The sequence below is a fragment of the Brachycentrus maculatus genome, unplaced genomic scaffold (assembly GCF_059751285.1).
Source record: "Brachycentrus maculatus isolate JH-2025_06_01 unplaced genomic scaffold, ASM5975128v1 h1tg000715l, whole genome shotgun sequence".
Taxonomy (NCBI): Eukaryota; Metazoa; Arthropoda; class Insecta; order Trichoptera; family Brachycentridae; genus Brachycentrus; species Brachycentrus maculatus.
In genome coordinates, this window is record NW_028281446.1 from 46,228 (window position 1) to 59,966 (window position 13,739).

At 30.4% G+C, this 13,739-nt stretch overlaps 1 protein-coding gene across 1 annotated transcript in view; it reads left to right on the forward strand.

Annotated features, from left to right (window-relative positions):
* Window positions 1-639: 639 nt before the first annotated feature.
* LOC148300442 (lachesin-like) overlaps window positions 640-13,739 on the forward strand; it is a 54,295-nt gene continuing 41,195 nt past the window's right edge. The window contains exon 1 of the mRNA XM_088274803.1: window positions 640-912. The gene's annotated coding sequence lies outside the window, so the exon portion shown is untranslated. The remainder of the gene's footprint in view (window positions 913-13,739) is intronic.

Here is a 13,739-nt window from a genome sequence, read left to right on the forward strand (position 1 = left end):
CATTCTTCGCCTCTTCTACATTCATGCATCTCCTCATACATAGCCGACGATTATTACGACTCCTGACCCGGCCGCTTTCAAGTATTTGACATACCTGATTGTGCCAGGTTTTCCTCGGTCTTCCTCTGCTTCTTTTACCAACTACATTCGCTTCATAAATTTGTTTAACCGTTCTTTCCTTACTCATACGTTCCACATGTCCAAACCATCTCAACACACCTTAATTAATTTTATCGATGATACTTATCTCAGCCTTGCATTCTTTCTTTATTTCATCATTCGAACATCTATAAAACATCGTTTTGCCACACATTCATCTGAGGGATCGCATTTCGACTGCATTCAGTCTGCTTTCATCCTTCTTTTGCCAACTCTATGCTTCGCTTCCATACATAAGGGTTGGAACCAGAACTCCGTTGTGTACTGCCAGTTTAGCTTTCGCTGATGGATTTTTATTTGCTAAAACTGATTGTAGTGCATTTTTAAATAATAAGATAAATAATCAGCGTTTGAACCCCATTAAGTGAAAACTCTTGCATCTTTTTCTGTCGAGACCGATTAGTTTGAAACTAACAGGCGAGGACATGCGCACTAGCGCCCTCGGCCGGCCGAAGGCAAAGCGCGGGATAATGCTACGATAACGTAGTCTCGTAGACCCGTAGAACCGTAGACAGCAGTTAGTTGTCACTTGTCGGCGTAGCTAGGCGGTCGCGTGGAGGGTGAATAGAGCAGCCCCAACGTCGCGCGTCGATGTCCCTTGCGAAGTTTGATTTCATAAACTTTTCTCGAACTCTGTAAAAGCTGAGAGACGAATATTTTTTCAATACTTGTAATTGATATTCTGATTCGTAAAGCTGATTCACACACTGATATTTGGTTTGTTCAATTACTTTCAAAATTCGCAACAACTGGGTAGGTACCAATAAAATATATTTTTTTAAATATTCTTTATAAATTAAAATATTTATTAGTGATTAAAACACTTTTTATTAATTAAAATAAATTAACAATTAATTAATTTGACTTTTTTTTTTAATGAATAAAAACTGTATTTATTTTATTTAAAACTAACAATTACAAATTTAATATCTTTTAAAAATAAAATTATATTTCAATTTTTCTTCTTACCCTTATCCGCACCCAATGGTGCATAGGGCACTGCATCTTTTTGAAGCTGCTTTATATTGTTCGTTACTCACATGCACCAGAACATGTGAGTAATATAAAATAACTCTTAATGTGAAAACCCATTCATATTTATTTTTAACCCCTTGGAAGTTAAACCCGCGTCCTCCAGCACGGTAGCTGAATACGCTAACCGTAACACTACGGAGGAAATGTCTATGGTAATCAATTTATATTACACAGATCATTTTTTTTAATAAAAAATAATTACTCGTATGACCCATTTCTTTTGGATTGAAAATAACTTACTATGTTTTGTGGATAGATAAATAAAAAAACAAATCATCCGTTATTATCATAAATACATGGAAAGACATTTTAAAACGTTCGTTCTAACATGAAAAGGAGGTGTGATTTAGTGAAGAACGTGTCAAACAAATAAGAGACTCTACAATGTCATGTAGAGTGTAGAGTCATGAAAAAGTTTGTAAGGTTTTAATTATTTTAATCGTTGAAAAGTGTTTTATGAAATATCGATTTCATAAATCACATCCTCATATATATTTTTTTTTACTTATAAATATATTTTTATAATACGTTATAATTGTGTTATGTTGTTTCATTGAATAGTTTATTTTTTCCATTTTTTGTCCATCGTTCAACAATTTGTTTTTTATTATTAAGTAAAAACACGACGGTTATTATAAAAAAGACATATTGTTTACAAAATTATTAAGAAAAAGAAAAATTATATTTTTACAAAAATCATTTTTCTTTTGTTCAACAATTTGTTTTTATAAAGTTCATTTTTTCAATTTCTTTATTTTTTCAAAAATATTTTTTTCCATGGCTCAACAATTTGTTATTAATAAATTATTAGATTACAACCAATATTTTTAGCTTTTCCACTTTATTTTTATTTGACCAGCGACCGGGTTTCGTCGTAACCGACATCATCAGACTGGTGGGTCAAATAAAAATAAAGTGGAAAAGCTAAAAATATTGGTTTTAATCTAATAATATATTAAAAATGCAATTCCATCACGAAGTGTCAGTGGATAATATAAATTTGTTATTATTACAGCTTAAGAAAAATAGTACAACAGTTCATATTTCATTCCATTAATTCTCTGTTTTTTTGAAAAAAAAAATTCTTACTTCGTTTAATAACATTTTTTAAATAGTATTAACATGACAGTTGCTATTAAGAAAAACCTAATATTTTATTCATTATTTCTTTATTTCTTGCAAATGAAAATTTTCTATCCTACAATGATGTGTTATTATTACAGTTATTAATACCACGACGGTTAATATTTAAAAAGAAAATCTATTTTTAATTCATTTATTATTTCTTTTACTTTTTATTAATTTGTTTTAACTTCGAACCACACAATTTCGTTCGAAAATAAATTTGGATGACTAAAATAAATTAGGTGTATTTTTTATTGTGGCATTATTTTTACATAGTTATATTTATAACAGTTGATAATGAAATGTAGAATACCTACGTATTCAAAGGTACACCTAAAAATATTTTATTGTACTTATGAATATGTGAATGTTTATAGGTTACAGTATAAATAAACACGATTTGTAATAAAATCTTATAATAATATTTTGAGTGTGTCCAAATACTTGTTCACATATCTAAATTGTCTCCAATTATAGGTGTTATTTTTCATATTATTTTTACATCTTAACATACATATATGTGAAGAAGAATATGGACGTCTGGGCATTTAAGGGCCTTACGACCCCTTAAACTAGCCTAGGACGATCATAAGCCGCGTAAATGCCGAGAATTCCATATTCTTCTTCGTCTCTGTTGAGATGACAAACGAATCTTATATTATTTATGTATCAACCCACCGACGGGCATAAAATACCCATTTAAAACCTTTTTTGCTTCTTATTTCTTAAAAACTAGACGGTATTGTCTCTCAATATATATTCTGATTATTTTACTATTATTGCTAGGGTGATTATAAGTCTATTATCATTTTAAGAGAGAAAGCGGATGGAAAAAAATATGTCTTGGAATAAATAATAAAATTGCTCCCATTCGTTTACCGTATAGCATATTTTTTTATTTTTTATTTTTCACAAAAAAATAATATATGACTATTTATATATGTAAATAAATAAATAAACAATGAATTTTACACAATCAAAAAAGAAACGTTTTTATACTATTTAAATCCTGCTTAAAGTCTTGTTACTTAAATTTGTAAATATTTTAATAAAACACCACTTACAACATTTTAAGTGTGTCCAAATACTTGTTAACCAATCTGGATTATCTCCAATTGTTGGAGTATTAATACTCGTATAATTGCAGATAATCCAGATTTGTGAACAAGTATTTGGACACACTCAAAATGTTGAAAATAAATTATCTGGTCAAATTACAAGCTTAAATGATAAAAATGAAAATGATATTTTCTGGCGTGTCTCATGTATGTGATTATAATCCAGGATTCGGATCTCACATACTAATAAAAGAGTTTCTGCTCAATAAAAAGGTTCTTTTCATCTCACCAATAGATGTCTCTAATGAAGTTCTAGTGATTCAAGAACAATGTTTCAAAATTGGTTCATATTTATAGAACTTCCAAGAATTTGAGACGGTCGTCAGCCCCGTAAATGCCCAGACTTCCATATTCTTCATAATCTTTGATGAGATGTGAAAAATAATATGCAAAACACCACTTAAATAAATTCAGTTTAAATTGATTTTGTTAGAAAAGTTATATAAAATTATGGCTCTGCGCCTTGCTGTGTAAATAACATTCTGTCTAGCCAGAATGACGATGTCGGTAATGACGAAACTCGGTTACAGGTGTAATTAAATATAAGTGGAAAAAAGAACAAAGTTGTTTTTTTTTTATCATATTAAATGCAGATTCAGGTAATGTCAGTTAGTCAGCAAGCGTAATTGCAAACCTTAAATTTAATAATACTTGTATTTAACTATAGATTTAGGAAATTTATGAGCCACGTTTTGATATGACTTTAAAGATGATTAAATTTTTAAAAACGATCAAAGATAAGCGCTTTTCAATTAAAAAGCCCAAAAAAGTAAACACATTGAAACTTCTGGAAAAACAAGTGGCTTCCACCCCTTGGAAATAATTTTCTGTTAGCCTTTTATAACAGTAAAATTTTCTTGCACGCCTCAAAGCCCAGAGAATTAATTAGTAAAGTTAAATGAACAAATAAATACCATGAAAAGTTTACGCCATAAATACATTTTGTAAATCATTTCGAGTATTCATTGCGTGACATTTATTTTATGGAATTTCGTATAATATTGCTTTTATACAAGTTTGATAAATATATGAACACTAGCCATACATTCATTAATATGTACCCTATGTACCATCGTGTTTAGCTAAAGATAAGAAGCTTTACCCAGCTTTGCGTTTCTTTGTCTCATTCTGGTTAAATAGAAAATAAAGATAATATAAAGCACACATTTTTAATATGCCTATTTCTTAAAGCTTATGAATAAATGAAAATATTTGAAAACTTTAAAACAACTGATTGAAACTGATTGTTTAAGTGTTAAGAAGCTCGCTCTCTATAATGTGCTATGTTTAGAATTTCATGTGTTGCTGCTTTGTTCCACATATGGCGCAACTATATCTATAAAAAAAGCTGTGTATAAAACTTTCTTATCACACGTAAAAAGTCACATCTAAATGTATATAAAAACACACGCGTAATTACGAAACAAAATTTTGTCAAAAAAATCAAAGCAATCAGTGGATTGCATTAGGAGATTTGAGATTTTAAGCACTTACATTTTTTTAAATATTGATTAATTTCCATGAAATATTTAAACTTTTAGGTTCTTTATGATTGAATTTATTATTTTTCTTTTTATTTTAAATAATAATAAGATTAAAACCCTGTCTTAAAGATTTTTAAGGGATGAAAACTGTCGCGCTTTCATCATACTAAGTTGAAGAAATTACTATCTAAATTGTTTTCGACCGGCGTACTGCAAACTGATTCTGCAATTCCATACGATTAACTACTAAACAATAAAGAGAGTATAAGTATTGGTCTTCGTACGTGAAAAAAGGAAAATAAACTAAAACACTAATTATAATTTTAGATGATATACGTATACGTATTATTCAATCGTGTGCGTTGGTGTTTGTAGCGCACACAAGCGCACGCAAAAATATATAAACATATTTATGTATATATTTATATATATTTAAATAAATATATATATATATATATATATATATATATATATATATATATATATATATATATATATGTATATATACAATATATATATACATATATATATATATATATATATATATATACATATAAATATATATATATATATATATATATATATATATATATATATATATATATATATATATATATATATATATATATATATATATATATATATATATATATATATATATATATATATATATATATATATATATATATATATATATATATATATATATATATATATATATATATATATATATATATATATATATATATATATATATATATATATATATATATATATATATATATATATATATATATATATATATATAAATATATATATATAAATATTTATATATATATATATATATATATATATATATATATATATATATATATATATATAAATTTTTAGTAATACCATTACTAGAACATTGAATTTTAAACAGTGCAAAAGTGACAAACACCCAAGCTTTTCTTTGTATATGATGTTAGCGGTATATAGAAAAAAATAAACCTTTAAGGGTTGCGTGCTTCACCTCAAGGTTTGTAATAAAAATAACTAATTAATAAAATGATAATTGACCAAATTTCTTCTGAAAGTAATTGAGTTTTATAAACATTATAACTGCCAGTAGTTTTAGGACCGGATGGCAAAATTTGAAAATTTGAGACCAAATTGTGCATCTCTCCGCGCTTGTGCTCTCCTCTCCGGCTTAATCTAATTGAGATTTGCTTGCGCAAGGACGATACACTCGCAGCGTAGGTATGGAAGTCTAACTTCCACCGATCCTGGGAGATCTTGCCCGAGGCATGAGCTACATAATTAGATTCTGTGCAGCTCCACGCGTACCTTTCTATCGTAACAGAAGTACAACGCGAGTTTGGAGTACAAAAGTTATTCCACATTGCACTGACACTGTGCAATTTGTACAAGTACAGTCCTTGGGCAAACAAACCACCGCATTTCGAGTCTGGAAAAATCCGGGTTTCTCTACTTAGGCATTAATTAAATATTAAATTGATTAAATTTCAAATTGTTCGCTTAATAAATATTCATTCGAACCCTTATCCGCACCCCAATGGTGCATAGGGCACTGCATCATATAAACGGAGTGTTATCTTGATCATTAAAACACGAAGGAAAGGTGATCAGCCCTCCGCTTAAGCTTTGATAAATAATAAATATAAAAATAAATATAACATTTTAAGGAATATTTTTTCACTATTTTGGATTTTCTCCAATGAGGAGTTATTTTAACATTTTAAGATTTTGACATCTCAACATAGATGAAGAAAAAGTGTACTGTGTCACGAGATCAATATAGGAGTTTCAAAAATTAGAGTAGTGTGGTTGTCAATCATGGGTAGAATTTGGTGAATGTCGTATATACGTAAAGTTATCACTTCACTAGCCTATGACAGATCATAAGCCATGTAAATACCTAGACGTATATAAAGCGAGTATTTTTGCCTAGAATTTTCACTCTTGAATTACATGACATTATAGTTACCTTAAACATAAAGAGTAAATCCACTCACGAGTAGGCATATGCTATGAAACTTAAAAAAATTGCAGCCTGAGTAGGGTTTATAAGCGGAGTTGTATAAGCCGTAGCTAAATTTCAGAGTCACTTAGAATAAAAAAAAAAGTCCATATTCATCAACTATAACATTTATGACGTCTCAACATAAATTAAGAAAAATAAAGATCCCTTTGTATTCGCATGATCTATGATCTATCATAGGCTAGTTAAAAGATCATTTTGTACACAAATGACATTCGTTTGAAATTGCCATACCTTAGCGAAACAATTGTCACAAAATTAATTTTAATGTTTTTTTAAAACAATAAAATACAACATTAATTGTGATTTGACATTTAAAACATAAACAAAAGAGGATTCTTATAATTTTGTCAGGGACTGTAGGTATTCCATTATCCGTGGTATGTTCTGTACCACGGACAAAAGATTTTATCCTATACACTATATGACATGTTATAACAACACGAATTGTAGATGCGAGTGTACTCTTTGTGCATTTATGTAAATTAATTAAAAAATACAAAAAATTAATTAAAAATACGCCAGCATGTTAAGATGAGTGAAGTTCGTTCAAATTACCGACTAAATTTAGAAATTATGCTAACCAAAATAATTGGGTAGCTGCTTTGTAATAATAAAAAACAGATATCATTAAACTTTTTAAAACTAAACAACTTTGTTTTAACCACTTTTTTATTATAAGTACACTTTAACCAACCGGTTTCGACAAGAACCATGTCATCATCAGGGCTTATTAAATTCTAAAACATTGAAATACTCATGGTTAATTACATTCCCTTACCAAAATTTAATTAACTATGAGTATTTAAATGTTTTTAATGTTTTAGAATTCAATAAATCCTGATGATGACAAGGTTCTTGTCGAAACCGGTTAGTTAAAGTGTTTATTAAAAAGCGGTTAAAACAAAGTTGTTTAATTTTAGAAAGTTTATAAAATGTGCCACAAAGTATCTGCGAAAATTATTCAAGATTATTCATTAACCTTTTCCTCCCGGTGATATATATTTACTGCAACTCGACTTTTCAAATGAGAATATCAATATAAAATGTAATAGATACTTAGAATTTTTGTATTCCTTCATAATATACATTAAATTATTATAATTAAAAGTTATTCATTTGCAGCGACGGATATATGTAAATAATTTGTTAAAAAATCGGAAATAAAATGGCCAATACAAAAACGTTTCTGTGTGTGTAATTATACGTTATATATAACGTGTGTGTTTACTCCGCCAGTATTGCGCAAATCGTCTTATGCGGCGGTCGTGTCGTTACGCTAGGTATTGCGGCTACTTGCAATGTTTCCCCCCCCCCCTTTTTTTAGATAAGACCAGAGCTATAATAACAAAATTGTTTCATTTTAAGTTTTCTTAATGTCAATAAAAGTAACATTTAGGATTATTTATATTTTCCCGATTTTTATCCAGATTTTTATGTGGTGTATAAAATATATCACCGGTATACGTGGATTTTTTTTAGCACCGTTAATGAACATTCTTTTTTACAAGATTTAAGAATATTATTTGCATTATAACCTGTAACATTTTGTATATTAAAAGCATTGTTAACATTGTGGTATGGTAATATAACACTTTCCTTATCATTCATCGTTCACTTTGTGTAATACCACAAAATGAACAATGAATGATAAGGATAGTGTTTTATTATTTTACCTAGTTTTTTTTCTGTTGTCTGGCAACAAGCTTCTTTAACCATATATAAAATAAAAAAATAAAACTCTTATCCGCACCCCAATGGTGCATAGGGCACTGCGTCATATAAACGCAGTGTTATCTTGATCGTGTACACATGAAGGAAAGGTGATCAGCCCTCCGCTTCAGGTACCAGTCCAGGGTAGTATTGAATAAATATGACAGTGAAAAAATCACTTATATTTATTTTACCCCCCTTGGGAATCGAACCCGGAACCTCCAGAACGGTAGCCGAGCGTGCTGACCATTACACTACGGAGGCGGAGGACCTTATAGGTACTTCTATTTTTGAATACCGGCCGTATATTTTTTTCCAAATATTAAATAAAAATATAAAGTTAAATAAAAGAGATAAAGTACTATAAAATAATTATTTAAATTGAAGTCAAAAAATATAATATATTCTACTGTTTTATTTGCTTGCATATTTGTGGTACTAGATAATCTGTGTCCGCCTCCATAGTGTAATGGTCAGTACGCTTGGGTACAGAACTAGAGGTCCCGGGTTTGATTCCAAGGGGGGTCAAATGAATATAAGTATTTTTACTCTTATATTTATTCAATATTACTTTGAACTAGTTACTGAAGCGGTGGGCTGATCACCCATCTTTCATGTGTTAACGATAAAAAAAACACTGCGTTTATATGATGCAGTGCCGGTGCCTGAAAGCTGTTTTCATACAGAGAATTAGCATGTTTTTAACGCTCACAGTTTATTGTTGTATAAAAACACAAGCGTATTCCAATAAAATATTAATATAACCAATCTATGACAGGTATTAAGCCCTGTAAATACCCAGACTTCCATATTCATGAGATGTGACATATATTCTTTTTACGTTATTCATATGTAAAATATCTCGAAAAATTATTTTAAGAAAATACTCTTTTGTCTTACGCCTTGAGAACTTGTTTCATATTTAAATTCTAGCAAGCAAAGGACAGTAAATTTAAAGTTGTTTCAGTTGTCGTAAAATTATTGTAGTTTGAGATCACTTCTCTAGAGGCACTTAGGGTTTACAGATCTACGGGAAGTTCTCTTTGTAAAAATTTAGCAAACTCCCCTTAAGTTTATTCTGAACAAATTTCGTAAAGTGTTGAAGGAGACAGACATGTGACTCTGAAGGAAGAATGATCTGTGAGTTTTGTAAAGAAGCACAACACTTTGCGTAATTGTGAGCTTATTAATTTTGATTTTTTTTAATTTATTTTATTTATTTTATTTATTCGGGAATCGTACAGCTTACATATAAAAAATGATATATTAAACAATAGTTACACTGACAATAATAAACATTACATTACATTAACAAAAAATAGTTACGTTAAAAAAAGTCAATTAAACAATTCCATATTTTATTTATTGTTTCGGCATTAACTTTGTGGTAAAACATGTAACAATGATTCAAGAAAACACTTCGTTTTTACCACTTGAGTTTTATTATAGACTGCATGTTTTAGAAGTTAAACTTCCATCATTCAGGTCTGTATAATAACTAAAATATAAAATCTAAAATTGTTCTATAAATAAGGAGAGGGGAAAGTAAGGGGAAGGGGTTAGTCAAGGGACGGAGTTTGAAAACAAAGGAAAAATGGAAAGCAATGGTGAAGAATTTTTAAACAATATGTTATTGAATAAATTATTATTAGAATTCAGGTTTTTTGTGATTTCTAAATTTTCAATATAATTCATAATTTGTCCTTTATATGGAACAAGGTGTAATAATTTTAATTTATGAGAGTGAAATGAGTTTTAGTTATTATACAGACCTGAATGATGGAAGTTTAACTTCTGAAACATGTAGTCTATAATAAAACTCAAGTGGTAAAAAACGAAGTGTTTTCTTTAATCATTTAAACAATTCCACATTTATGTTATAAAACTATTAAAGCATTCAGAGATTAAACAAAAAATTAATAGATTTAGCAGGAAGGAGAAGGAAAGGAGAGGATTAGAACACTTATTTTATAACTTTGTTTTAAAATCACTTATTGATAGTGATTTTAAAACAAAGTTACATTTTTATTATAAAATGGTAAATCACAAAGTTAGTGCTTTAAACGTAAATTATACTTTTTAATTTATTTTGATGACAAAAATATAATTTTATTGTTGTTCAACTGATTTTTTTAAATTTTATATTTTGTTTATAAAACTAAAAAAAAGTACTTTGGAGTATACGCGACTGAAAATGGCAGCTTTCAAAAGGAACTGGGAGTACGATTAGAATTTGCAGGGTCCGCATTTAACAGTATGAAGGCTGTCTGGAGATCGGATTTATACTCGGTGAAGACCAAATGCCACCTATACAATGCCTGCATTGCTCCTGTTCTCTTATACGGCTGTGAAACATGGCACCTTACAAGGGCCCAGAGCAGCCGCGTACTAAGCTTTGAGAATAGGTGTCTGCGGAGAATTTTAGGCGTGCGGTGGTTTGACTTTGTGAGGAATTAAGAGATAAGGCGTAGGACGCAGTAAATCTTGGTCACAACTGTCGTCAAGAAATGGCGATTCAGTTGGCTTGGCCATGTACTCCGCATGCCTCCTAAGAGCCGCCATCAAGCTTGCCTCTTTTACAAGGCATCAGGTTCGCGCCGCCCAGGACGACCACTGCTGACAATTTGTCGGCAGTTCTCGTCAGAATTTCGGGACTCGGATTTGACTTGAAAGGATGTAAGGGATCTGGCCGCCGACAAAAAAGCCTGGAGACAGTTTGTGGATTCCATATGCTCCACCTAGGAGCGGATATGGTTTAATTAATATTTAAAGTATTATTAACTTTATGGTATGGTAATGAATGATGGGGAGAGTGTTATAATTGATTTTGTTTGATTTATATCTCAACATAGATGAAGGAGCGTATATAAGTCTGGATGTTTTTGGACTTATGACATGTCATAGGCTGGTTTAAGTGATCGATCACTTTAGCACGTGTAAGATCCATCGTTCTACAAATGATTGACAACCACACTACTAAAATTATTTTAGAAGTATTTACAATCATTATTTGAAACCTTCATTTATAGGTGATTTTTCGGCGTCATCTATTGTTGATTTGAATAAGTTTTTATTTAGCAGAGACCTTCATGAAAATGTTTATAAGATTTTTTCTGGATTATTTTACATTATAAAACCGCGTGAAAACATTATTTTTATTTATTGAAATATATAATTTGACATTATCTTATTAAGAAAGGAATGTAAGGCTGAACAAGGAATAGTTGAAAAGGTTAGGAAGAGTCCTTTACGGTGGTATGGACATGTATAGCGAATGGATAACAAGAGAATGACTAAGAAAATATATGAGGCGAATGTGAGCGAGAAAACAGAACGAAGACCGAAAAAGACTTCGCACGATCAATCAGTCAGAACCTAAAATCTGGTGGTGTCAAAAGTTTGCGTTATCGGAGGGCATGTATGACTAGATGTATGGATGTGAAGGATGCGAGGAGTGTATGTCAGGACAGAAGAGTGTGGCGTTCCATCCTTTCTGCCTACCCCTGCTGGGAAACGGCGTAATGGTAGTTGTAGTTATCTTATTTGAACTTATAATTTATTCGCATATGTATAAAGGTATCAATAAAAGAAAGTATAAATAACTTCTCCTACATACTCGTAAATCATTTATCTTATGATAATGTACATGTGAGTTCACAAGAACCATCTATGGTTGGACTAGGAAAGCTTTTATTTAACAAAAACCGTTTTTTTTTGGTGTGTCGGGTTGTGGTCCCGTGGTTAGTGTCGTGGACTCAGAGTTACTCGGTTCGAACCTACTCTAACACAATTTGATACCTATTTCTAATAATGAGCCGCTAAGGCTCACATAAATAGAATGAAATTGAAATACTTGTGATACTAATATAAAAAACACAAAGATTAATCTTTAAAAAAAAAAAAAGTTTTTTTTTCTTACTAGAATATTTTACTTACTAGAAGTTGTCTGAAAACATGTTTTTTATTCAGCTTGTAATTTGATCAGTTTGGACGCACTCAAAATGTTGTAAAAATGTAATAATATAATATGCAATACACATTTCCCATCATCGATATTAAATGAAAGCACGAATCAGGCCCTAGACACATTTGTTTACATGAATAATTTGTTAATTAAAAACCTATAACCAAAAACCAGAAAATATTCCTGTGGGAAATTTTCCGCGTCACAATCAAAATCATAAATCAATTAAAAAACAATCAACGCTTGATTTTTTTCTCCTTCGCGATAACACAACGCAATAACACCCTCAAACAAATAAAAAAAATAATGAAATACACGTGGATAGTTCTACCAGATGCAAAAGACCCACGACATTTGAAAAAATATTATTATTTACATAAAAAAAACTTTAAAATAAATAACTAATCACAAAACCGCTTTACTACAAGGGTAGGCAGAGAGAATAGAACGCCATAACGTTGCTTTTGCAAAACGGACTCCGCCTCCGTGGTGTTATGGTCAGCGTGTTTAGCTACCGTGCTGGAGGTCCCAGGTTCGATTCCCAGGGGGGGTGAGAATAAATATTAGCGAATTTACTCTCTAATATTTATTTAATATTACTCCGGGCTGGTCCCAGAAGTGCAGGAGTGATTACCTTGCCTTCATATAATAAACGATGAAGATAACATTGCGTCAATACGATGCAGTGCCCTATGCACCATTGGGTGCGGATAAGGGTTAGAGAGAGAGAAAAAAACTGAAGGTTTAAATTACTCCCATAAATTACTACCAACGCCGTTTCTCTGGTGGAGTAGGCAGAGAGAATAGAAAGCCACACTCTTCTGTCCTGACACACGCTTCTAGCTTTCTTCACATTCATACATCAGATTTTAGACTCTGGTCATTCTTTCTATTTGGCTACCTTCGTTATGTTGTGTCACTTCTCATTTTCCAAAGAAACTTTCTTTGCCATTCCCTCGTTACTCATTCGCTCCACGTTTTCAAAACACCTCAAAGAACTTTTATTAATCTTTTCAATTATTATCCCAAGTTCGATCTTACAATGTTTTTGATATATTTATTATAAATTACTTCAAACAACGATTCGCATCACATTT